Source organism: Rhincodon typus, chromosome 15 (genome assembly GCF_021869965.1).
Source record: "Rhincodon typus isolate 14 chromosome 15, sRhiTyp1.1, whole genome shotgun sequence".
NCBI lineage: Eukaryota > Metazoa > Chordata > Chondrichthyes > Orectolobiformes > Rhincodontidae > Rhincodon > Rhincodon typus.
In genome coordinates, this window is record NC_063346.1 from 22,258,047 (window position 1) to 22,284,156 (window position 26,110).

At 41.7% G+C, this 26,110-nt stretch overlaps 1 protein-coding gene across 2 annotated transcripts in view; it reads left to right on the forward strand.

The window, feature by feature from the left end:
- Positions 1–26,110, forward strand: part of zfhx3b (zinc finger homeobox 3b) — a 479,371-nt gene that overhangs the window by 66,722 nt on the left and 386,539 nt on the right. Inside the window, exon 2 of one of the 2 annotated variants that reach the window (XM_048605818.1) lies at positions 3,980–4,080. The exons of the other annotated variant lie outside the window; for it this stretch is intronic. The gene's annotated coding sequence lies outside the window, so the exon portion shown is untranslated. The remainder of the gene's footprint in view (positions 1–3,979; positions 4,081–26,110) is intronic. 2 annotated transcript variants of the gene reach the window in all.

Sequence of the window (26,110 nt, forward strand, 5' to 3'; positions counted from 1 at the left end):
TTTAAATGCAAAAGGCTGGCGAATAGTTGCGTTAGAACTTTAGTTATGGGTGATGTAAGTTTGCCTTCAACAGAGTGTGTTATCTGATGCGACAATACTTTTGTTATTTCCAGTAACGTAAGAAACTAGATGTGGGTATTATTGAGTTGAAGGATTCAACAGCTGTTTATTGTTAATTACTAACTAATATGTGAAAACATTATATTCCTCAGGTACTTAAGTGTCTGAGCTTAACTTAATCTGTTAAGGTACAACAGAAAAGCATTCTTCCAGTGAACTGGCAAATAATGTGAGGCATGTTATACTGATCCCTTTTTCCAAAAGTAAAATCTTATCCAAAAAAGAGGTGCACGGTTCCACATAGTTGTGTTGTCAATTCAATTGTTATTCAAACAGGTCAAACAGTTTAAAACACTACCCAATTTCAAAATTCAGCGTTATGCTTTAGAGGTTTGACAGTTCATCCTGATGTGTTGATTTTAAACTCATTCTGAAGAGGTATGCATTGATCTCTGCTGTACTTGTTTGACAATTTGGTGATCTTGCTGCTGGTTGCTGTCACTCAACATCACATCACAATCATCATCAATGGAGGGTTCTTTCTCACTCTCTTTATGCATCATTCGTGTACTGTACAATGGTCTGAGCTGGCTTCTGTGCCCTCACAATGTAGCACTGTGATCAGCAAGTCTGATCTTGGCTGGTTAGATATTTTAGAAACCTTTGTTGGTATGCAGGTATTTGAATTTGAATATTTTTAAATTTGCTTACTCTACTGTGTGAGCAGATTTGGTAGCTCTCTACTTTTCAATCTTTTGTCTGTCTTCAAAGGAGAATGGCTTGTGTGTCAGAACTTTTAAACGTGATCATCCACACTTCCTTACAAGCATAACATGTGCTGGGAATAGTAAACCCTTATCCATTTGTGTTGTATGAAAATGCAGCAATGAGATGTAAAAATCATATTTTGTTTCTTGATATATAGTGATCATGGATTTAATAGTGCTTGCTGTATGTACTGCTAGACTATTTCAATATGGATAATGGAGTGACAGTGTAATATGAGTCAATTCCAACTTTGTAGACATTTCTTAAAATGGTTTGGCATTATACTGCAGTCAGTTCTCAGATACTATCCAATCCAGAACACTGAATAAACTGAAAATAGCTGTCATTGTGTTAATGATGATCATGTTGGTTATGTTGCTAAGTCATTGAACAATGGGAAACTTAGAGAAGTAATCCATCATGACAATCCTTCCATGCACTGTAAGTTGGTCTGTTGCTACTTTTGTCCTAGGAGTAGATGCAGCATCGTATGGACATAGAAGCTTTCTCTGCTGCTGGGGATACTCTTGACATGCCTCACTTGCATTTATGAGTGATTGGATTTCCTGATTCACCCTGGCCAGTACACAGATCCATGTGCTGACTATCTTATGTGTTGAATGCCCATGCGTCTCTGGTGTAACGTGGGCATGATATCTTGCCACAATGCTTTTGTTATTAGGAATTGTTTGCCCTTGAAAATGACTTGTCATGATATAGCAGGGTTATCCATGTATAGCCAAAATTAATGAATCTTCTCAAATACTTCTTTAATGCTATCAGGCCATCTCTGGATAATGGGTGTTTTGCATCTCTTTTGGCTACTTGCCTTTGGCAGTTGCTAGTTGGAGCTGTTTGTACTGGTTCTGGTTAAAGCGTAATTGATCAATCTTGAGAATGTCTTCAACTTAAAAGTCCAGGGCGTCAATGTGTCGACCAAGAGGAGTATCTTGGCCTTTGTGTGAGTTGGTTAATCTGCACAGTGTATCAGATGTATTCATCCTGGTATCAGCCTTATTTGACTTCATTGTCATATCCTTGCACTTTTTTAAGTACATGCTTCCGATGTGGTGGTGCATTCATTAGTGGTATTTGGCAGATTATTTCAAATGACTTATGATTTGTTGTGACAAAGAGTTTCCTGCTAAATAAGTATGTGTGAAACTGCATGATGCCAAATGCCAGAGCTAATGTCTTCTCTATGGGAATTGTTGTCCCGTATAGATGACAGGGCTTTTGATCTAAAGGCAATAGATTTTTCATGTGCCAAAAGGCACAGTCAGGCCTTTTGGCAAAGCATTCACTTAAAGAATTGTGACTTTCTTGAGGTCATAGTATTGCAACTGGCAAAATTTTTGCTGACAGACTCTGCTGGAGGAAGTTGAACATATATGTTGGTGGTCGTATGTCACACATAGGACGTGGACAAGGTCAGAAATCACACAACAGCAGGTTACAGTCTAACAGGTTTATTTGAAATCACAAGCTTTTGGAGTGCTGCTTCTTCATCAGGTCACCTGATGAAGGGGCAGCACTACAAAAGCCTGTGATTTCAAATAAACCTGTCAGACTATAACCTGGTGTTGTGTGATTTCTGACCTTGTCCACCCCAGTCTAACACCGGCACCTCCACATCATAGTAGGAGGTGTCCTTCTTGAGCCAGTCTCTTGTTCATGAATTTGGGTGGATATTGTGATAGGAAATTATAGAATCTGAGGCATTGTCTCAATTCCTCTTTATCCTGTAGGATTGCCATTTATCTAACTTTGATTGGGGTTGGAATCCATGGGTGGAGTAAATGAACCTGAAAATGTTTATCTGACTGATGTTGACTTGACATTTTTTGTTGTTAAATACCAACCCTTGTCATCATGTTGCTGTCAACATTGGGTGAAGATAATGGCTAAGTTTTGCCTTTTTCTTACTGATGACCATGGTTTTTTCAGCTGTACATGTACATGTAGGTACATTTTTAATAAACCTCTTCATGTGCAGCTAGAATAGGTCTTAGCTAATGAAAGCGCAAATGGTACATATTGGAAAAAGTACCATCCAAATGTCATCCTAAATGTCATGAAGTCTTGGGGTTCTCCTGCTGATTGGACAAACCAGTATCAATGATTTGCATCCAGCTGTGAAAAAAAATCTTGTTGTAGTAATTATTCCAGTATTTGGTGTGAACGTGTTTTGAATGACAGTTTGAGGTGCCTTGGATCTAGGCATTTGCTTATATTGCCAGTTTTATTTTAATTACAGATGATGGAGCTATGCCAACCTGTTTGATGTTTGACCTCACCAATTATATGATTTATCCCTAACTTACACAGTTCCCTTCAAAGTTTCTCCGAAATGTGCACACTGAACTTATTTGAAGGAACAATAAATAGGGTTGTATCATCCTTACGATGCAAGACTGAACCACCCATAAAATGTCCGATCACATCAAATCCAGGGGAGGCAATGGCCTAATGGTATTATCGCTGAACTGTTAATCCAGAGACCCAGGTAATTTTCTGGGGACTTGGGTTTGAATCCTGGCAGGTAGTGGAATTTGAATTCAAGAAAAATCTGGAATTAAGACTTGAATGATGACCATGAAACCATTGCTAATTGTTGAGAAAACCCAATTGGTTCACTAATGTCCTTTAGGGAAGGAAACTGCCATCCTTACCTGGTCTGGCTACATGTGACTCCTGACCCACAGCAATGTGGATGACTGCTAATTGCCCTCTGGGCACTAAGGTTGGGCAATACATTCTGTCTGAGCCAGCAAAGCCCTTGTCCCGTGAATGATTAAAAAAAAATCCATTGGGGTACTGATTTGATATGTTACATGATCTGTTCAGCCACAGTGGGTGTGGTTTGAACCTGATGAATTGTGACAATATATATTTGCAGTTGTGCTCCTGCTGGGCCATTTGTATCTACCAGGTAGAAGACTTGGGGAAGCCAGTCCCACTGCTGTTGATTGGGACTGTGCCAATATATGGAATTGGTGATCTGTTATACACTGTGAAATGGAGGCGGTAGGCTGTACCATGGACCATCACTTGCTGAGGTACATATCATTCAAGATGCGTAGTGGAAATAAGTTGGCACTAACTCCCATGTCGATTTTAGCTTTTAATATGTGCTGTCCTACCTTTTCAGGACATATGCTATTAATGGAACCAGAGTTCCTGCGCATGTGTACCCCATGTCCCTCGTGCCACATGCTTTACAGATATCAAGAAAGGCTGGAAAGCTTTTAGGTAGGTGCAACAAACCACATCTGTTACTCTTTTTGTTGTTATGGTCTGATTTACTGATGGTAGCAATAGTGATTAATGCATCTAACGCATGTAGTTGTTGTTGGCCTACCGTTATTGCTTCATACTTGCATCCATTCTCAAGTAATGCAGCAATAGCTTGGCCCTTTGTTCTGCCCAAAAGCTCCTTCCGAAATGCTTTAATTGGTGTAGAGGTGATGACTGACTCAATGAGCCTCTCAGGCAGTTCTTTTTGGAGAAGTCACACTCGTGGCTCTGCTGCAGCATCTTTCTGTCAATCTAATCATTAGATCCTGTTAATCCTGAAGCTAATTCTTAGCTTGAACTGATCTTCAAAAATCTTCCAGATCGTTCCTGGATCTTTGTGATTGGCAAGAATGGTTGTGATAATCTGTGAAGTCCCTTCTTGCCGATGACAAGCAAAGATTTTTAGATCTCTTTTCTTTCTGTAGTTGCAACTTCAGAGTTCATATGCAGTGTCTTTCCTTTGTAACTGCAGCATGCTTCATTTTAAAAAACACATGATTGGATTAATCTCTAGTTAAATACAGTATATGACAGTAATGATCCATCTTTATACATGATCTCATCACCTATAACCTTCATTAAAGTGTACTATCCCTAACCATTGTAAATTAGTAGTAAATATTCGCTGTGATTTCACTGAGGAAAGAATACTCCCATTAAAAGACTCAAACCATCTTTTCACAGGGAGGGTGAAATTGTATTTAAATCTAATTTTGCGGACTGGACATTTTATTGCAAAGAAATCATGGAGGCTCCATGAACATCTCATGTTCAATGTTGGGGATCCTGGCAACTGGCAAAACACAGCCCATTTGCAATAATTTCAGTCAAAAGATCCAAGTGGATTATCTATCACTGTTTGCCCTTCAGGCCCCTCAGTCTAGGCAGCCTAAAGAAACAGCTCAGTGCATGCAGGAGGCTGCTTTGGTCCATGATAACATTGTGGCTGCAGTGTTGAAGACGTGTGTTTCAAAAATAACCATGCCACTGGCCAAGTGGCTCCAGTACAGCTGTGACACTGGCACCTACCCAACAATGTGGAAGATTGCCCACGTATGTTCATCCACAAAAAACAGGATGTACACAATCTGACCAGTTACTACCCCAGCAGCTTCCTCTCAATCATCAGCTAATTAGTGTTTCCTAAACTTTTTCCTTGTGTGTCTGCTTTTTAATGCCTTTTAGAAATTGTGTGACCTCAGGGTGAAAATCAGGGGAGTATGAAGGCTGTAAAATGTCCGTGAAATTGGGTGGATGGACGTTCAGATGTTGATGGTCTGGGTGGCGGGCAGAGGGGATACAGACTGGTGGAGTGTAACTAGGGATAGTATATGGGGAAAGTTGATGCCGAGCTAGTTCTTGCACAAAAATATTCTATCTTTTCACAGCAGCAGCAATCAAATTGAATCTCATTAGGGCACATTCACAAATGAAATTTTCACAAGAATTTAAAGTTATTTGCAGTATTCAGAAATCTCCTTGGCACACGTTACTGCCTCAGAACTCATAAGTTCAAAGTTTTGTCTCTTACCCCACAGTCCATGGTTGGGGAAGCCCTGCCTAAGTGTTTGAAGACATCATTGATCGTCTGTGAAGTGGAACTTCCTCATCAAGGGCATACATTTATACCGATGTACAGTTTGAACTTCTATTACAAACAGTCAACAGAGGACAAGTCAACAAAGTGATCTTGGGCCAAACATGGAGAAAAGAGACAAATTAGAGTCATAGAATTATACAGCACGGAAAGAGACCAAAGGTCCAACTCATCCACACCAACCAGATATCCTAAACTGATCTAGTCCCATTTGCCAGCATTTGGCCCATATCCCTCTAAACCCTTCCTATTCATGTACCCATCCAGATGCCTTTTAAATGTTGTAATTGTATCCATCTCCACCACTTCCTCTGGCAGCTCATTCCTTACATGCACCACCCTCCGCGTGAAAAACTTACTCTTCAGATCTCTTTTAAATCGTTTCTCTCTCACCTTAAACATTTGCCCTCTACGTTTGGACTCCTGTACCTTGGGAAAAAGATCTTGGCTATTCACCCTATCCATGCCCCTCATGATTTATAAACCTCTATAAGGTCACCCTTCAGGCTCTGACATTCCAGGGAAAAAAGCCCTACAGCTCCAGCCCTCCAATACCAGCATCATCCTTATAAACCCTTTATGAACCCTTTTCAGGATTCAGCATGACTGCCGTCAGCATCAAGACAGGCTTTAACTGTGTGCAGTGTTGAGGTGCCTAAGTAAAATTGAAATCAAGAAGAATATAGGGAAAAGTGTCCATTGCCGGAGGCATACCTAGCACACAAGGGAATTAGTTGTGATTGTTGAGGGCCAATCATCTCAGCCATGGGACATAATTACATAAATTATGCAGAGTATTCTCTTAGACCCAGTCACCTTCAACTGTTTCATCAATGACCTTTTCTCCATTGTTAGCTCATAGTTGGTGTGATTTCCAACTGTTCAGTTCTACTTTCATCTCCTCAGGTACTGAACTGGTCTATGTCCATGTGTGGCAAGATTTGGGCTGGCAATTGGCAAGCAGTAGTGGTCTCCAATATAAATAATGGTCGGGTCCTGGGGAACGCTGCTGAGCAAAAAGACCTCGGGGTGCAGGTGCTTAGTTCCTTGAAAGTAGAGCTGTAGGTAGACAGGGTGGTCAAAAAAGCATTTGGTACATTTGCCTTCATTAGTCAGAACATTGAGTGTACAAGTTGGGATGTCATGTTGCAACTGTACAGTACATTGGTGAGGCCACATTTAGAATATTGCATACAATTCCGGTCGCCCTTCTATAGGAAGAATGTTGTTAAACTTGAAAGGGCGCAGAAAAGATTTACAAGCTTGTTGCCAGTGTTGGAGGGTTTGAGCTATAGGGAGAGGCTGAATAGGCTGGGGCTTTTTACCTGGAGCAATGGAGGCTGAGGGGTGACCATAAAGAGGTTTATATAATCTTGAGGGGCATGGATAGGGTGAATATCCAAGATCTTTTCCTCGGGTGGGGGATTCCGAAACTAGAGGGCATAGGTTTAACATGAGAGAGGAAAGATTTAAAAAGGACTTGGGGGTAATTTTTTTCATGCAGAATTGGTGCATGTATGGAACGAGCCACCAGAGGAAATAGTGAAGGTGGGTACAATTGCAACATTTTACAGGCATCTGGATGAGTATATAAATAGGAAGGGTTTCAAGAGATACGGCCCAAATGCTGGCAAATGGGACTAGGTCACATTGGGATGTCTGGTTGGTGTGGACGAGTTGGACTGAAGAGTCTGTTTCCATGCTATATGACTCTATGACCCTTTGACAATGACCATTTCCAATAAGAAAAAATACCTAAACATCCTTGACATTCAGCGCTATTAAGAAACCCCCCCACCATCAACTTCTTTGGTCATTACTAACCAGAAACCTCATTGGAGGTTTCAAAAAAAATACACAAATCCAAGTAACACATAAGTTTCGTGGATACAAGAACAAATCAAGTGCTGAGTATTCTGCAATGAGTGGTGACTTGTTGACTTTTCAGAGCCTACAAGGTACAAGTGAGGAGTGTGATGGAGTACTCTCCACTTGCCTAGAGTAGTGTAGCTTCAACCATATTGAAGAATCTCAATGTCATCCTAAAGAAAGCAACCCATTTGATTGGCACCCAGTCCACCACCATGTATATTTGCTCACAACATCACTGATGCCATGTATCAAACACTGAGGCTTTCTTTACAGCACCTCAAATCCACATTTATCCACCTATAAGGACAAAGGTCGTGGCATGTGGGAACACCATCTGCAAGTTCCTTTTCAAATCAAACACTATCCTGATGAGGAAATATGTCATCATTGTTTCTTTGCTACTGGGTCAAAGTTCTGCCCATTAGTACTGTGGCTGTACCTGCACCACATGGACTGCAGTGATTCAACAACATAGTAACTTTCTTCAGGGCAGCTAGGATAGCAATAGAAGCTGGCATAGCCAGGGTAAAGAAAAGTTAAAATGAATTTCCATGCCTTAGTGGAACTGTTGCAATTAATTGTTCAGTCAATTGTAAAAAGAGCGTTTTTGAAAAATACTCTACATAGGATTGATTCAATTGACTAATGATATTTCTTTGGTGTCTAAATGCTGTTTGCCTCCCATGACTCTTTTTGCAGCCCGATTATTTAGCAAAGTGTCAAATTAGAACCAATAAATTTGTCTGACTTTCGAAATGATCTTCTTGAATGTGTGAAAAGGATCAATTTAACAATCGGTTTTCGGATTTTTCCTGACATAAATAGAGATTGGCAGCATTGTTTCAAATGTCGGATCCAGCAACCAATATGTCCTTCATATCTACTTCTAGGGATTCAAGAAAAGAGCTTTATGGCCTCATTGGCTTCTAATCTGGCAATGGTCTGCTTGTAACGTAACAGTAACCAGATTTGGTGTTCAACTTTTCTGCAGCTGTCTTTGGGATAAAACAACTAAAACAGTTTTGAATTTCCCAAGTGGCATAAAGTGGGAGAGGGCAGCAGTGCATCAACATACTTTGTAAAACAATGGAATGACTTTATGTACTTACATTCAGAAGTTGTACAGAATAGATAAGACAACTTTATTCAATTAGCAGCAAATTGCTAATTAACGGCATAGTAGTACATATGTGAGCTCCTTTTCATAAACTCCTTAAGAAGTGAAATATGCCAAATGCTATATATGTCCAGGATATATATGGTTGCAGTTATATAGCCTGTTGCTTTCTGAAGCAAACATTTTGTTTGTGTTTCAAACATATTTAATCATTTCCAAGTCCTTTGTGTTCCTGGAGCTTTTACAGGTAGCTCCTCCCAAGATTGTGAGTTCTAATGGAGTTCCTCTGCAGTGTATCGGCTTTGGTGGTTCCTTTTCTAATTTTCAGTATTGTGTTTGCCTCTTTCATTAGACCATAATTTGTCTTGTGGTTGGAAGTTTAATATTGTGCATAGATGTTCAGTTTAACATAAGGTATACCCTTTGAGTCTTTCTTTGGTAACTTGTGTTATACAGTGGCATTATTTTTGTTGAAAATGGACCATTTTAATTCACTTTTCTATCTTTTAAAGTTGAACTCTGTCCAGTTTGCATTGGCCAGCAAACAAATATGTTCAATCTCACAGAAATTTCAGGTTCAAAAAAACCCAGCCGTGTAAGACACCTTATCTGCCTCAGGGAAAGCACAACACCACAAATAGTCAATAAAAACTGAAAGAACTGCGGATGCTGTAGATCAGGATTGAAAACTGAAGTTGCTGGAAAAGCTCAGCATGTCTGGCAGAACCTGTGAAGAAAAATCAGAGTTAACGTTTCGGGTCCAGACCCGAAACGTTAACTCTGATTTTTCTTCGCAGATGCTGCAAGACCTGCTGAGCTTTTCCAACAACTGCTGTTTTTGTTCCACAAATAGTCACCTGTACTTCTTTATGACCTACTACATGTTTTCAATACAACTTCAATACATCTCAGTCTTCAGACGAGCCTTCTTTTTACTATACAATTAGAGATGTTCTCCCAGTACGTTCAGATTACAAATATACAAGTTGGTAGCAAAAGAAGACCATTTGGCATCTTGAACCTGCTCCACCGTTCAATAATGTCATGACCAATCTGTGTGTTTATCAAATTCCACATTCTTAACTACCCCGATAGCCTTTAATTCTCTTGTCCAACAAAAATACATTTACTTCCTTTAAAAATATTCAAAGACTCCACCTCAGCTGCCTTTGGAAACAGTGAGTTCCAACCTTCTGCCCGAAAAGGGTGATCCTAATTTTTTCAAGCTGTGCCTGAGAATTCTGGACTCATCCACAAGAGGAAACATCATTTTCCCATTCAACTTGTCAGGATCTTATACACTTCAATCAGGCTACTCCCCACTTCTTTAAGCTCTAATTCTAAACAGTGAAACCAAACCCATCCTGCCCAACCTTTCCTCATAAAGCTATCAGTTTATTCCAAATATCAGTATGGTAACCCACCTCTAAATCACCTCCAGTGCATTTATTTCCTTCCTTAAATAAGGAGACCAAAACTGCACACAGTATTCAAGATGTGGTCCTACCCATGACCCGTATAACCCTAAAGCATAATATCCGTATTTAATATTCAGTTCCTTTCTTAATAGAGGATAGCATTTCATTAGCCTTCTTAATTACTTGCTGTACCTGCCTATTTATTTTTAGTGACTCATGCACTAAAATACTGAGATTCTGCTGTACATCAGAATTCTGCAGTCATTCTCTACTTAAGAAATAATTTGCTTCTATATTCTTCTCCCCAGAATGAACAATTTCACATTTTCCCACATTATACTCTAACTGGCAGATTTTTGTCCACTCAACCAACCTCATCTGTTGAAATCCTCCCTGAGTCTTCTTCACAACCTTCTGTCCTATCTTTCTGTCGTCTATAAATGTACCCACTGCCCTTTTACTCATCTAAGTCAATGATGCAAATTGTAAAAAGATCAGGCCCCAGTACAGATCCCTGGCGGGACTCAATTTATTACATCCTGCCAATCAGACGAAGATCTATTGATATATACCCTCTGTTTTCTGCCAGCCAACCAATCTTCTGTTAATGCTCGTGTGTTACCCTCCTTGCAATGAGCTCCTACGTTGCGCAATAACCTTTTATGTGGTAGCTGTCAAGTATGTCTATAGGTACCCATTTATCCTCAGTGCATTTTATTCTTTCAGAGAACTCCAACAAATTGGCTAAATATAATTTTCTTTTCACATGCTGTTTCATCTTGATTTCCCTCAGATTTTCTAATTACCCAGCTATAACCTTCTTAAAGATCAATTTTAAAAACTTGTTTGTGAAAAATGTCAAGCTACCTAGCTGGCAGTTCCTTGTTTTCTGCCTTCCTTTATTCTTGAACAGATGACTTACGTTTGCTACTTTCCAGTCTGAAGGAACATTCCAGAATCTAGTGAATTTTAGAAGAGTTAATGCTAACACATCTACTACCTCACTGGTTGACTCTTTTGTGATCCTCGTGTGAAACCCAGAGGAACCAGGGACATGTCAGCCTACAGTTCCATCAGTTTGCTCATTATCACTTCCCTAGTGATAGTAATTTCACCAAGTTCCTCTGTCCTTTTCAACTTTTGATTTAGAGCTACTTCTGTCTTTTTTGGTTTGTATTCTCTATAGTTAGGGCAAAAATAAAATATTTGTTCATGTCATCTGCCATTTCGTTATTAACTACTATGAGCCTCCCCTTCTCACTCTCTGGAGGGCCAACACTTACTTTCTTTCACTTTTCAAGACACTGCCAGGACCTTTTGCAAACTGCTTGTTTTGGTTTGAACTGGCTGCTGCATTGTACCACTAAGCCACTATTTCTTGGGTCATTATCTTCCTTGTGCAATGTGAAGATACTACAATATTGTAATATAAGATTATCAAATTCTAAACTACGTATCACTCCGTCAATAATCTCAAACTGATGAGACGTACAAAGGCTATTGCAATCACACTTTGATGGACTGTTTCCTCATCACATGGTTGTTAGAATTCTTTAAGTTCAATTAAAGTGAGAAACAGTGAAAGGCTGTATGGGGTTTAGAAGCAGACTAAACTAGAACTGCACCAGGCAGAGGTGCAACAGAACAAAAACAACCACAAGTGACTGTGTGGAAGTATTCTCTAACTTAGTCTGACTGGGATCAGATATTCTTTTCAGCAGCAAATAGTCTTGCACTAGCAACAATTGTGACCGTTTGGCAGTGTAATACAATAGTTATGGAAATATTTGGAGAAAAAGTTAGGTGCTGAGAACCTGCTGTACAAATTTACAAAGGGACAGGTGTAAACCTAGAATTAAGTAAAGGTGTTAACCACAAGATTCAGTCCTAAGTCCTTGACTTTCAGTTTCCATTTTGTTTATTTCTGTTGGAGATCAGTCTTTGCATGTAACTGAAGCCAATACAACACCTGAACAACACAGTGTAACAATAAGAATAAAGGAAAAAAAAGGTGACTTTTAATCCTTGCATGTAACCAAATGCTTCTGTCTATTATATTGGGAAAAATAGGCTGATAATTATGGGTCTCTTTGTTCCATTCCCTGTGTGTGTATTTTTTTCTTGCCTCTGGTGTACCCTATTGTGAATACGTACCTTATAATTATTCCCCATTAAGACGATACAAGACAATATTTTCTTCAGTGTGCATGGAATAAGATCTCTTTAATGAATACTTTTTAGAGACCAGGCCGGAAAAATTGCAGGAAACCTGGTCACCTGAGATGAGTGTGTCAGAGCAGGCTGCTCACTGATCAGAATTAGGCCCCCTGGGACAAACTGGTTAGAGGCCACAAAGCTGACTTAGAGGGCTTCAAACGACTTTATTCAGGCGATCTCACATGGGTGAACTATAGCCCTTCAACTTGATTTACACTGCTCTCAGTAAAAGTAACCGCTGACATTTGTCTCTACCGAATTCTGTACCTTGCTTGAAAAGAGACAAAATTCACCATTTTAAAAATAATTAATGTGATTTGTATTTTTTATCATGTCTAGTTTGGATTGAAGATTGTGTTAGCCTGTTGGTGGTTCCTGTGTATTTTAGGAAAATGCAGTACCGTGGCACAGTGTGATTCTCTTTATGCTGCTGGGTGAGAGTAGTAATTTTAACAGAATTTCCTCAAAGGACATGTTTGCTGATCACAGTGCAACCATATCAGTAGCAGCAAGCAGCAGGGTTTGCTCAGCACAGTGGGGTGCTTCCTCCAAGGGCAAAGTCAGGGAGGGAATCAAATAGTGTGCAAACATCAACTCTTAATGGTTGTTTTCTTAACTGTTAGTCTCCGAGACCTGGCATCAGTTTGCCTGCTCACCATCTCACTTGAGCTATTCGGTGGCTGTAGCTGGCTAGTTTGAGTTAAAACAATACATTTACGATGGTGAATAACAGCATCAACTGTAACAAGCCCTTAAATTGTCATTGAAACAGGTTTTGTGGGGGGAAAAAAACCAAATACCTGTGGATGCTGAAAATCTGGAACAAAAATAGAAAATGCTGGAGAGATTTGGCAGCATCTGTGGAGAGAAAACGGGTCCAATGACCCTTCTTCAGAGCTCATTTTGAAGCAGGGCCACTGAATCCAAAAACGGTTACTCTTCTTTTTCTTCACAAATGCTGGCTGACCTGCTGAGTTTCCCCAATTTCTGTTTTTGTTTATAAATTTGTGTATGCCTTTAATGTGGATCCCAAAGAATTTGTTTTTGAGAATTGTTGGATGGTAATAATACCAGAGAGCTCGTACCAAATGACAAGAACAGTTAGAAGACTTTAACTGGTTCTTGCACAATTTTACACTGTCGCAAAATCACTGCCTTTAACGTAGTTTATTTTGTCTGAAATTTACTGCTTGTAGAAGCTATTGCTGTGTACAGTTCCAACTAAGTGATTGATTCATTGGTTGATTTATTATCACATGTACCTAAGTACAGTGAAAAGCTTTGTTTACGAGCAGTACAGGCAGACCATGTTAAGCAAGGACGTATAGATCATAGAGTGATGCGTGTGTTCAAGCTTCTGTATCTTCTGACTGATGGAAGAGGCTGTAGGAGGTCATTACCAGGGTGTGATGGGTCCTTGATGATGTTGCCTGCCTTTCAGTGGCAACGGGCCGTGTAAATGGAATCCATGGATGAAACGTTGGCTTCTGTGATAGTCCGGGTTGCGCACACCACCTTCTGTAGTTTCTTAGAGTCTTGGGCAGAGCAGTTGCCACACCAGGCCATTATGCACCTGGAGAGTATGCTTTCAATGGTGCATCTGTAAAAGTTGGTGAGGGACCTTGTGGACATGCCAAATTTTCTGAGCCGCCTGAGTAAGAAGAGGCATTTTGCAAATTTGTATATTCTAAGTTCTGATCTCTTTCAGAGAACAGTAATCAGCAGTAAAACCTGTTGAGTTACCCGTACAGAGTAAGTGACAAACAGTTTTTAACTGTTGTTCTTCAGTACAAAGAATTTTCTACAGTTGAATTCCACCTGGAATAAATTGGTGATTGACTCATAACTGTTCAAAAGTCTTTAATGGCTCAGTTTTCCATTTGCATAGCCAAATGTAAAGGTTCGGGAAAATAGATAAAGTACTGTTTAATTTTTACATTGTCAAAGTATAAGTTAAAAAAAGCAAATTAAAAATGAATTTATATTTACTCATGTTTGAGTGTGCATATATTTACACTTCCAAAATTCCAATGGTTCTGTCGTCTGCCTCCTTCAAAATAGTCCTTGCAAAATGTGTACAGCATCCTGATTAACCCATGTTAGTGAGATCACCGAATGTCTCTGAGCTGTGGAGACCTTTTGATCATTGACGTGCTAAGTAAATGAGAATTGGATGTGGTTAGCACAGCAAATTTTGTGTTTGTTACTTTTAAAAGCTAAGATAATCTTTCAGAAGATTGCTTCACTCTTCAGATATAGCTTTTTGGATAGCTCTAAGTCTGTCCGGCTTTTCCCGCTGTGTTATTTCTGATAAAATTCATCTTTCATGCAGTTCAGCCCAAGTGACATTTGGTGATGATTTGTAGGAATGATGGTACTGACTGCTGACGTCACCTTGACATGTCAAAAACTAAATTCATTGTAAACTCCTGTAAGCTTCACCCATTGCAGCAGATTTTACTATTTTTCTAGTGCATTGATTTTCTGCCATGGCTGTTTCATGAACACACAAACCTTTGTAACCTTAAGACCCATTTTGGTTGAGTTTACTTGCGGTGTAAATTGAATAAGATTAGAGGGGAACCTTTTTTTAATAACCTGTCCACACGAGCTGTGGTGGCGTCTCCACCTGTTGGAACACAGCCTGTGCTTACCTTGGGTTGTTAGAACAAGGAATATCCTAAGGCTGTTGGAAGAATTCCCAGGCTGGAAATGTAGTATTGTATCCAGCATAGGAAGTTTTATAAAGTGTAAAAATTCTTTTAAGCAGTGATTGCTGAGCCAAGAATTAACTGCAGATTTATTCTTACAATGTTTGTTTAATGTCTGAATGCATTTAAAAATGAGTCTACAATGGAATATCTTCATAATTTAACCTTTTTTCCAGACAAACCTTGAACCTAATGTAATGAATCGCATTAAAAATTGAAACAAATTGCATAATTCTGCTTAGTTTTCAATTCAAGGAACGATGCTACTGCTGTTTACGATGTCATTTTGGAACCCTGCACTGTTATCAGAGCACCTCATCCATCAGTTGTGCTTATCAAAAGTTTCAACATGTACCAACAATGATTTTCCAATCCTTGGAAGTCTGGGTTCGGGATTGGTGTTCCTTATATGCCTGTACTAATGGTGTGTACTGATAGTGAATGAAAGTCTCCAATGGTAAAGGAAATGTCTGAAATAAAATACACTTTCAGTTGATGGACATATTCGATGAACAAAGATGCCCTGCTTTATTTCTTATTTTGTGTTCTTCAAATTAGAAGTGGAGTGCTTCCAATGAATTGCAGTCCACATCAACATCAAGCATTTTCTGGTCAGGTATAGCTTAGACAGATGTAGAAGTAAACTTTCTTCTACTCTTTCCAATCACAAAACAGTAACCTCGATGCACAATGTGACAATTTTCTCAATTCCTGTACCAGTCATCCCTTGACCTTTGATTGCGAACACCAATTAGTACTTATTTTGGGAACATTTTGTATTGTAGCTCAAAGCCTTGTGAAACTCATTCCATTAAAAACCTTTCACAGTCAGACTTTCAATCTATCAGCATAAGCTGGATTTGATCCACTGTACTAGATGGACACCATCTGCTCACTTTTTCTCTTACCCTATTGCCCCCATCTCTCAGCTGCTGCCCTGAATTACATTGACTGTTCTAATGGTGCAGTTCTAGAGCGTTGCCAGGTCTCCCCTCAGCCTACTGGTCATTCATCATGCATGAGCCTAACCATTTTTAGCCTGGGCATGACAACCAACAATAGAAAGATATTGCAACAGAACATGATACCTAACTGTGTGCTTTCTACTGGGGCTCACTGAATAGCAATTGTGAACAAGACTCTGGGGAGACGTTGGAGGTGGATGTTATTTTGCCAAGAAAAACTAAAATTAATCTCCTTGCATCATTTAAGCCTAATGTAATACCCAAACAGGTGCCTTGACTGAGATTTCCTCGGTGCATGAATTGAACTTGGGAATTCTCTGATCCACATGAATCAACTCTGTACACTGTGATACATTTATCATGAAGCTCTTGGGAGGTTTTAATTTTCCACATAGTCAAAGACAAATTCTGCTCCTCAATATTTTTTATCCATGTGACCTATATAGAAATAGTAACAATTTCTAACCATGAAGCAGCCAAAGTATGTGTCTCTACTGTAGATATTTATACAAGGTACAGTAGTCCATTTAGTAAATGGTTTACAGTAAGGTTTAGTAATTCAAACACACCAACAGGAACAGATGTGGGTTTTAGATACCACCCAAAGAAGATCAGATACTGTCTATTTATATTTTATCAATTGCTTAATGTGAGTGTCATGGTGGGCTTGCTCCTTGTTAACTGATAATGTACCTTGTGTCTTTGACAGATTGTGGAAATCCTGTAGAAGTTGTTTCTTGCTTTAGTAGGAAAAAAGCTCATTTGTTGTTTTAATCACACATGAAATAAGTAGATTGGAACTCTTGGGTTCTCAAAGAGCAGCCTTATTCATTCTTGTAGAAACTGACATTTTGTTTATGTGGTTATCCCTCTCGCAGTAGCTAGAGGGTCAGTTTGGCTCAATTGGTGGCACTTTTGTTCATGAGTTAGTTTGTCTTGCTTTCAAGTGCTGTATCTGCCAACTCAACTGATGTTGATATGAAAGTTCCCAGGACTGTATTTGAAGATTTTGGGCTGAATTGTAGTTTTTATTTTTGGCTAAGTGACTGTTTTCAAGTTTCATGGAGGGTTTTTCAGTGTGAGTCTAAGCATGATCTCTGACCATATTTTAGCAAACTTGCCTCATAAACTGCCCTATCACTGTAGCCATCTCTTTCGCTCAAATCTAGCTCCATCCTATCACTCACCAAAGCAAGTTGCCACTCAGCAGACAGCCACTGAAAGACCAGCATTCCTGGTGCCTGTGCCGTCTTTTAAAGGCCATGGTGCACCTGGAAAAGCATTGGCACCTGGCTTTGCCTCCTCACCAGCAACATAATGGCACAAAGCCATATTGCTCACAGCACATTGCCAACGTGGCTGACAATTACTCACATATAAAACATTTCTCTCACCATCATCACTGTTTAACCATCAGGGTCATATGGTTTAGTTGCCTTTCCCTACATCTCATCCAAACACCCTCTCTATGGAACCATTATTTTGTCCCCACCCCACTGTCACCCACACCTCTTCATTGCCGGATGCAGCCAAATAATCGGACAAGTCCAAACATGAGCTTTTATCTTCAGCCACCAAAAGCAAACACACAACAAAACAAATAGAGGTGGCAGGTTGCCCCCACAATGCAAATCAAATGACAACCAGTGACAACTTATAGCCCATGATTGCGTGCTGCACTTAGCTGTCATCGACTGTAGCTGGATATCACTCAGGTCCTATCTGGCATGTAGCGTCTGACACAGCTCAGCTCTATCGTGCAGAAGAGAGCCTCCTCCTCTTCGATTTCCTTGTCCTCGTCTTCCTTGGGAGTCTGTTCCTGTTCCCCCAGGTCCTCAGAGTCTATCATATCACCTTGTCGCCTGCTCCAGTTGTGCAGAGTACGGCATGCAGGTTGATGCAGCACTCTCTGTCTGGACCATACTGGAGGGCCCATCTGGACCAGCCCAAACACTGAATGACATCTTCAGCAGCCCTTTTGTCGGCTTCACCATGGCCTTAGCCTTAGCATGGGCAGCATTATATCTGTGCTCCACGTCAGACAGGGCATTGTACAATGGTGTCATTAGCTGTGGTCACAGCGGGTAGTCCTCTCCACCCCCAAAATCAGCCGTGTAAGACCTCTGCACCTTCAAACACACCGGTTATACAAGAGCATTCCAGGCTGTATGAATTGGGGCAGCTGCCAGGATAGTGGGCACACACACTTGCAGAAAGTGACAACAGTAATTGCAGATCGCCTGCACATTAATTGATTGGAACCCCTTCCTAATGATGAATTCCACAGTGTTGTGATGCAGCTATTTCAGTGCCACTTGTGTAGTCGATGGCACCCTGCACCTGAGGAAAGCCAGCTATGTTTCTAAATCACAGTGCCAGGTTGCAGCACTGGCCTCGTCATTGTGAAGTGAAATGAAGCATTTGTTGGTGCATTAGATCCCAGACAGATGCCCTGTTGCTCAATCCCTGGAAGGAGCCAGTCTAAAGAAGTTCAAAACTGCTGTCATCTTCACAGCTACTGGGATAGGTTAACCTCCCACTCCCACTGAAGGGACCCATTCTGGTAATCGATATAGTTCCATCACGATGTCCCGGGTAATACAGAGGCTGCATCAACACTGCGCCTTGCTCAGCCCCAAAAATTACAGAGCCCATGCATTCCGAGGGGCCCTGTGCTTTTACCCCTGCCTGGGCTGGGTGCTCCTTGACCTTCACAGTGACTTGGGCTCACTGTTGGCCCAGGTCCTCCTGCACCCGCCTTCACCTTGTTGGGAAGGCAGCTGCAGAAACTACCATCCCACCAGGGCTTCGGTGCAAAACTCTTGATAGAAGTGTGCTATTTTGGGAACCAAGCATGTTTTTAGCTTTGAGATTAGTCATACCCTGTGGCTGAGGGCTGCATATATTTCTTCAGTTAATGAGACACGCAACACCCCAGCAATGAAGGTCTCATCTCCATCATTGATTCAGGTTCAGAAAGGGGGTGCCCCAACTTGGGAATGTTACCGTTCTGGCTGAGTGAATAGCACATTACATTAAAAAGAAGTGCCTGCTGCACTCCAACCCCTTCTCATTCTAGACCCACATCAACCATGAAGCTTATCATCGCTTTGAGTGGAGTCCATCATAAATGACTGATGATGAAATGATCCCCCCTACCTCCCACAGCATTCCTGTAAGGTTCACCATTTATGGACAACTTCTGACCAACATCCAGCTCTTTCTAAATTATTGCTGTAACTTCTACATTATTGAGATGCCAGTGTTCAATGTACAAAGACCAGTCGCGTAGTGCAAACCACCTTTGACTACATTTGAACCCTAAACATGTTCATGACATGTGCATTGCAAAAGGACAATGAAATGATGCAAAATAAATTGCAGCTTGGAAGTGCGTGCTGCAGTATTTGCTGCTTCAATGTCCAAGTGTCCAGCAGACATGGATCCTGTGCTTTCACCCATAAAACTGAAATTGACTGCAACCTCCCTGGACATTGTCCCAGTGATTGGCCAGTTGCAGTTAGCATTTACTGAACAGGAAGTGATGGCAGGGAATGCAGCTCTTGGCATCCATCATTGAGAGGTTGTTGCAAGGATAGGCACCCAGCTTGCACATTAGGCAATATTGCATCTCAAGGTTGCTCACTTGCCCTCTTAGCGTTCACTCACCCAGCGCTTACCTACATGCTCGCGGCATCCATGCCTTGCTATGCCAATTATCGCAGTCAGACACCGAGGCAGTTTTGAGGAAGGGTCACCGGACCCAAAACGTTAACTCTGACTTTTTTTCTTCACAGATGCTGCCAGACCTGCTGAGTTTTTCCAGCAACTTCTGTTTTTGTACTGAGGCAGTTTGCCTTGCTGGTCAGCAACCCTCAGTCCAGGGGGCGTATGTCTTGCTGTAAGGCAGTATGCTACTTCAAACTCACATCTGGACAATGTAAGCAGGAGGTCAGGCAGCAAAAGCAATGAAGTTCGGATCAGTCCTATGGCTACATATCAGGGGTGTAGGGCTAACAGTGCTGAGTGAATATATAGGCATCACTCAAGGGACTGGGTGTTTCCTGTCCAGTTAGGTTGCTTAAAGGGGTGGGCCACGGTCAGTCCATTGAGTCAATCTAGTGAAACCAGGAGATAGTGGAGGGGCAAGTGTTGGTGGACTAAATGGGGTCTGCTACCATGGGAAGCAGACTCAGGAACCAATTCTTTGTGATTGGGGGCTACAGGCTGGGCAAAAGGGGAATTAAAATTGTGAAGGGCTGCAACAGTATTTGTAAAGGGAAATACGGAAAGCCTGGCTGGGAAGAGGATCATGTGAGAGGGAGTTTTTCCATAGTCAGGAGCACCCTGACCCCAAGGGGAAGTTCGGTATATGACCACACTTGGCATGGTCACTTCATATACCAGGAGATGGAGGTCAAACGTGGACAGGTGAAGGCTTATGTAGACAGGTTGGATAGGGCCCAGGTGAGGTTCAAAGCCCATGGGATTTATGGAAAGGGCTATCAGACAATGGATCTGGATATTCAGGCCTTCGTCAAGCTGTAGAAGTGGGGCTTGGAACCACTGACTGAAGAGCATTTACCTGCCATTGTGCTGGAAATTAAAAGTTCAAAATGGGAATGGAAATGGCTGCATCTGCACCCAGAGTGTGTGGGGCAAGTATCTGGACCTGTGTTAGAGGAAGCTGCAGGACACACTGACATGAGGACCGATAAAAGGAAACAACATGACGTAGAGACCCATACACTGTACAAGACACCAACCTGTGGAGTGCCTAATCAATTGTCATCCTAATGCAATGGTTCCCTGTTTGTGAAGTGCCACCCTGCTCCAGACGACATTGACAACCTGAATCAAACCAACATCTTTGGACACAGCGGCCAGGAATAGTAGGGATGTCATAGGACAAGGGACAGTGATTTCAACAGGACCCATTGCTCTGTATACACATTTTTCATCCTGCTTGCGGTCTCTCAACACAGACATTGATCCATGGTACATCCTGCATAGACGTGAAATTAGGCATCATGCTGTCACAGTTACATTCATGGCTACATCGAGACTCAAACAAAGACATCAAGGGACAAATCGGTGAAATTTATACCAGTATGAGAATTCATATACAGTGCATTGCCATTCGAGCCACCAAAGTCTTCAATTGATTTTCTTCCTCCTTTCCCTTCCACTATATTTCAGTGTGGTCCCTGGTTCTGCAGTTAAGATGGAAGGAGGCTGCTTTGCAGTGGAGTCCGTTGTCCCTGGATGTTTGCCTGGGTAACTCTGTGGTATATGTAGAACAAAAACAAAGTTGCTGGAAAAGCTCAGCAGTCTGGCAGCATCTGTGAAGGAGAAAACAGAGTTAACGTTTCGGGTCCGGTGACCCTTCCCAAAACTTTGTTTTTGTTCTCGATTTACAGCATCTGCAGTTCTTTTGGTTTTTATTCTGTGGTATATGTGTCTGATGCCCAGACATGTTGACATCTTCTTTCCTGAAGCAAGCAAACCCTCTTCAATTTAAACTTTCAGATATTGAGTAGGCAATTGGAGGTGGAGGGCATGGATCCCCCCCCACCCCCCGGAGTGTCCCAAGAGGAGAGGTCTGAGGGGCCTGTATGTGGGTTCACCCCTCACTCGGTGCCTCTTGGCACTGCCCTGTGAGGAAGGGGACACCTGGACTGCTCGCCAGGGCTTCCATTCCCCATTCAGTCCTAAAGTTGTGGCAATGGAGTGCTGGTGTTTGTACGTCTCTTGAAGACCCTGATGGTGCTGGGCATGGCTTTCCATGGCAGCCGCCAACCTGCCCAAGGAGGCGGTCAGATAGTCGCATGAATTGCTGCAATGCTGCAGCTTCTGGACAACGGAGGGGCACACAGCTGTCTGCCACTCCCATTCCTCCCTGTGCATGTGGACAAAGTCCTGGATGGTCAACAGCAGAGGTTCCTCTCTTGCCTGGGGCTTGTCCTCCGTTTGTTTGTGGCTTGAAGCATTTCTTTGTTAGCCAGCTGCAGAGCTGTGACAGTGAGGTACTCACTAGTTTGTGCTCCCAAACGTTCAAAGGCTAATATTTCTACTGAGGCATCAGTATCTGACTGGTCAGGGGGAGGGTACAGGAGGCAGCCTCACTGATGTTTCCTTGAGGCCTCAGTACTCTTGCCGTCAGAGGTCGAGAAGGTGTCTTCTGTTGGTACAGGGCATTTCTCATGGAGATGGTGGACATGACAGCACTACTTGCAAGACAGAAGAGAGAGAAGATGTCATGGCCAGTGGATTTGAAGTGGTGTGCAATGAATGAGACTGATAGTGGGGTGAGTAGCACTTACTCAGTTGGCAGGATATGGATGACTTGGCATCCCTGTAGGAGCAGATCCAGTCTTTCCCTGTAAGGGCCAGGACTCTCTTCTCATAAAGGCTGAGGAGGTGAATGCCAGGTATTGTTTTACCCATCTGGGCCCTTTCTACGTTTTGGGAGGCTGTCTTCTCCTGAAATGACAGAAGGAGTGGAGTTGAGTGAGGTGAAACTGGGTGGCATGGCTGTTAGTCTTGGTGCAGGTGGTCAGAGGCTGGTGAGGTGTACCAATAGATTGAGGAGGTAATGCAGAGGCCATGTAGAGTTACTGATGTGGGAGGTTGAGAGAAAGTGATAGTGAATGAGGGAAGATGCTGCATGCAATCATGAGAATGGCAGAACGTGAGCAATGGTGGGAGGTGGGTGTCATAGCAGAGATAGGCAGGTAGCAGAGAGACGATTGTGGCACTTACCCGGGCAGAGCAGAGATTGTCATTGACCTTCTTGTGGCACTGCTGGCTGTTTTCTCCTTCAGGTTCCTGTTGGAGAATCATGTGCCATCTTCCCCTGCTCTGACATGTTCAAATTCAGTCCTTGACCAAGCAGGACAACTTTGGAATGCCAGGTTCATCCAGGTGCATTGCGCCCTTTTAAATTGGCACGGTCTGCAGGGATGCTGGTCTTTCAACAGATATCCAGTGAGTGGAGAGTTGTTGCGGTAATGGTGCATGGTAAGATGAGGCTAGAATTTAATGTGAAGGAAGCCATGGGGTGAGGTAAGTAGATAATGAAGTGCATTTGTTAAAATACGGTGTAATATTTTGCTAGTCTCGTTCCCAAAAACTTGATACATCTTACTCATAGTCATAAATATGTAAGATTCAGCTGTACATGTGTGCATTTAACAGTAAAACTATTTCTAACAATTGTTGAGTTGGTGTCTAAAACACAGAATTTTAAGATTATCACCTGCAGATCAAAGCGAGAAGTTAGGAGGTTTGTTACGTTTCAGAAACATTCTTTGCTTATCCCAAAATAGTATAGACATTTTTGGAGCACTATTAATTAACATGTCTGTTGAAATGATGGTTACAAATGTAGGTGGCTTTCATTTAATTAACTCCATATAACATGTACTTTTTGAATCTCATATGGATAAATAGGAAAAAAGACGTTTTTTTAAACAGAACTCTTTTGACATTTCAAACTGCCCCAAGTAAATGATTGATTGTTTCGGTCAGTGTAGACATGGCTGAGAACACTCATTGTAGTTCACTTGTATTATTGTAGTACTGTGTTCATTGTAGTACTGTGAATTCACTTGGGTTTGTTGAGTATTTGAGACATTGCTTACAGGGTGAGGCAAACCACGGTACTTAATCAGGAAGAAATGTTAATTGGCAAAAGATTCCACTGGTTGCCAATAGAGTGAAATCATTGCCAGAGTCAATGGAGAAATCCAGTGTTCTTTTCACACATCGGCTCCATTTGAAGTGGAAGCTGTACAACCTGGGAGCCTTTTTGTGAAGAAAATCCAAGTAAATATACCAGTGTGTCCAGGTTAAAATGAAGTAAGATGATGTGTAATAGACCTGCTGTTTTAACTGTGTTGGAGTATTTCTGATAGGAGTCATCACAAATAAAAAGCAAATCCTTTGATTATCTCTCTCTCTGTTTCTCTCCTTCACCCACCATCCCCCACAGCCAACACATGGATAAATGGGAAGACGCTGTGCAAAGTAAACAGACCACTAGGTTTCCTTGATTCGAGTGCGGACTATTTTTGCAATGAAAATGTGGGAAAACTGGAAAGTAAACTAGATTGGCACAGAGCCAAATTTTGACATTGGTATTGAGCTGTAGGAGAGAAAAGCATTTTTACATTTGACTGGAAATCGGAGTAGATCAGCCAAGGCACTGCTTGAGGCTGTGTGGCTGTCTCTGTTCAGTGATCTAGAATCAATTTCTAGACGTCATCCTAGAGCATGTTGCACAAATTCTCCATTTAATTTTGTAAAAGATGTTTGTAATTTAGACTATTGACTCTGTTAACTTAGAACAGTTTGACTGCAGCAATAAATGTTGGCAGTTAAACTGTGCTTACTTTTGCATGAGTCCCTGCTGGTTTTGTTTTTTTTATTCCTCTTCTAAAAAGAATGTATACTTTACTTCTACAGCAACTAGGACATTTCAGTACTTTGTCCCATGGACAATGATGTGTGACTCTCGACACTGAGTATGGGTAGTAAGGTTTGTTGCAGAGGTACCAAAGATAAGCTGTATCAAATCCATCTGCCTTTCGGAATCAATTACGGCATGACAATTAGGAGCAGTGACTGAAGGTGCTGAGTTTAATTTTTTTCATTCATTCATGGACCTTGCAGTCCATGTGCTGCAGGTATACCCTCAATGCTGTTCTGGAGAGAATTCCAGGATTTTGACCCAAGACACTAAAGGAATGGCAACATATTTCCAAGTTTTGATGTGACTAGCTTTGGTGGGGAACTTGCAGATGGTGGTATCCCAGGTATCTGGTGCCCTTGTCCTTCCAGATGGAAGTGGCCATAGGTTTGGAACGTGCTGTCTGAGGATCTTTGGAGCCTCAGTGGTGGAGACAGTCAATGCTTATGGATGTGGTGCTAATCAATGGGCTGCTTTGTGCTGAGGGTATTAAGCTTCTGGATTGTTCTTGGAGCTGCACCCATTTGGACAGCTGGGAAGTATTCCATCACTGTCTTGACCTGTGCGTTGTACATGGTGGACAGGCTCTGGGAAGTCAGGAGGTAAGTTACTCACTGCCATACTCTTAGCCCCAATCTGCTTTTGTAGCCATTGTGTTTATGTCGTGAGTGCCATTAAATTTCTGGTCAATGGTAACCGTCCCTCCCCCTCCCCCCAGAATATTGATAATAGGGGATTCAGTGATGGTAACATCATTGAATGTCAAAGGGTAATGGTTAGATTGTCTCTTATTGGTCATTGCCTGGCATTTGCATGGTACAAATTTTACTTGTCATTTATCAGGCCAAGTTTGGATATTGTCAAGATCTTGTTGCATTTAAACATGGATTGTTTCAGTATCTGAGGAGATGCAAGTGGTGCTGAACATTGGTGACCATCCCCATCTATGAGCTTATCATGGTCATTAATGAAGCAGCTGAAGATGGTTGGGTCTAGGCCACTACCCTGAGGAACTCCTGCAGAGATATCCTGAAGCTGATATGACTGACTTCCAGTAGCCACAGCCATCCTCTTATGTGCCAGGTATGACTCCAACCGGAGGATAGTTAGCCCCTGATACACAATGATTCCAGTTTTGCCAGGGGTCCTTGATGCCAAACTCGGTCAAATGCTGCCTTGATGTCAAGAGCTGTCACTCTCACCTCACCGCTGGTATTCAGCTCTTTTGTCCATGTTTGAACCAAGACTGTAATGAGGTCAGGAGCTCAGTGGCCCTGGCAGAACCCAAATTGGGCAACAAACAGCACGTTATTGCTGACCAGGCTCTGCTTGATAGCACTGTTGGTGACACTTTCCATCACTCTACTGATGATTGAGAGTAGACTGATGGGGCAGTAATTGGCCAGGTTGGATTTGTCCTGCTTTTTGTCCACAGGATATACCTGGGCAATTTTGAACATTGTCAGAACTGTACTGGAAGTGCTTGCTTCTTAATAATTCATGTACCTTACTATGCTAATGTCATAATATTGAAAGAAAGAACTTGGATTTATTTAGCATCTTTCATAACCTCAGGACATCCCAACATAATTTGCAGTCAAACAAGTACCTTTTCAAG